The following is a 1,467-nucleotide window of genomic DNA, read 5'->3' on the forward strand; positions in this document are numbered from 1 at the left end:
CATTACAGGAAAATTATCCTGATGATATTTAGGAAAAACAAGTTTTTGCAGGTATCTATGTTTTATTACAAAGTGATTTCATTAAAAGGCAAGTAAAACAGTAATTACTTTTTCCCAGCTCATTAATGAAACCCATAAAAATCTTTAAAATGCTTTTCTCTTATGTAGTCAATACTGAAAGTCACTCAATAAATTCACCATTCAAAAATCAACCTTTACCTTAAATCCCAAGAGAAATGTCTTTATTGTGGAAAGATAATCTATTTACTTCTTTCCACTCATATACAGAAGTTAGCAATGCTAGTGAGGATGTGGCTGGACTGTCAATCTGAACAGTTTTCACATGACTATGATACTGGATGGTTTGAAAAGCAATGTCCAAACAGCCCTGCTCCTCACCCAAAAGATGCCTTTTACATGAATTAGAAAAGGCTGTCTTTTCCTCAAAATACTTTATTGCCAACATGTAGAAAATCGTGATAATGAGCAATACCATGACTGTACCCATTTGAACGACACCTTTGAGTTGTGCACAATTATACCCAGAGCTCTCTCAAGACACCTTACTTTATTTCTTCTCTTCCTATATGTCTCTCAACTGAATTCAACATCACAGATAAGGTTCTCCTTTTAAGACCAAAAAAGGCCCCTCAACAAAACTCTCCATATCACAAAATGACAGTTAAAGAGATCATATATATGCCACTAGTAATGACAATAATGATGATCATACAACTTCAATATTGCTCTTTAGTCTCTCATCAGCCTAATTTTAATTTTTTTTTTTTAATTTTTATTTACTTATGATAGTCACAGAGAGAGAGAGAGAGGGGGGCAGAGACACAGGCAGAGGGAGACACAGGTTCCATGCACCGGGAGCCTGATGTGGAATTCGATCCCGGGTCTCCAGGATCGCGCCCTGGGCCAAAGGCAGGCGCCAAACCGCTGCGCCACCCAGGGATCCCTTGAGACCATTAATACATGAACCTTGCTCTTTCAAACAGAAATGAAACTGTAACTGCCTGACACAATCCAGAAAACTTGAGAGCCACATTAAGAATACACATGCAATGCTGATGAACGCTTATTGACAATACCATTTAATGGTTAGGAAACAAAATACCAGGACATAATTGTTCAAATTCTCAACTTCTCAGATTAAGTATGTGTGTAAGACCATGGGAGATTTCACAGAAAACCAAAAGCTGAGAGCCAGAAAACTCTCAATATCTAGAAATATTGTTTATTACCTGTATCAGAAAATCATTATCCCAGAAGCCAAGGCCAATGTTCTTCCTAATTGTGCACAGATGATTATAATGAGCCATACTATCAGTGGACTGCATTGCCAAATATTAAGATTGTTTAAAATCTTTAAAATTCCAAATTCATGGTGAGAAACATCCTCTAAAATTCAAGGATTAAAATCTACAAAAATAAATACCACTCTGACACTGAAGGGACATC

Source organism: Canis lupus, chromosome 3 (genome assembly GCF_048164855.1).
Source record: "Canis lupus baileyi chromosome 3, mCanLup2.hap1, whole genome shotgun sequence".
Classification (NCBI taxonomy): Eukaryota; Metazoa; Chordata; class Mammalia; order Carnivora; family Canidae; genus Canis; species Canis lupus.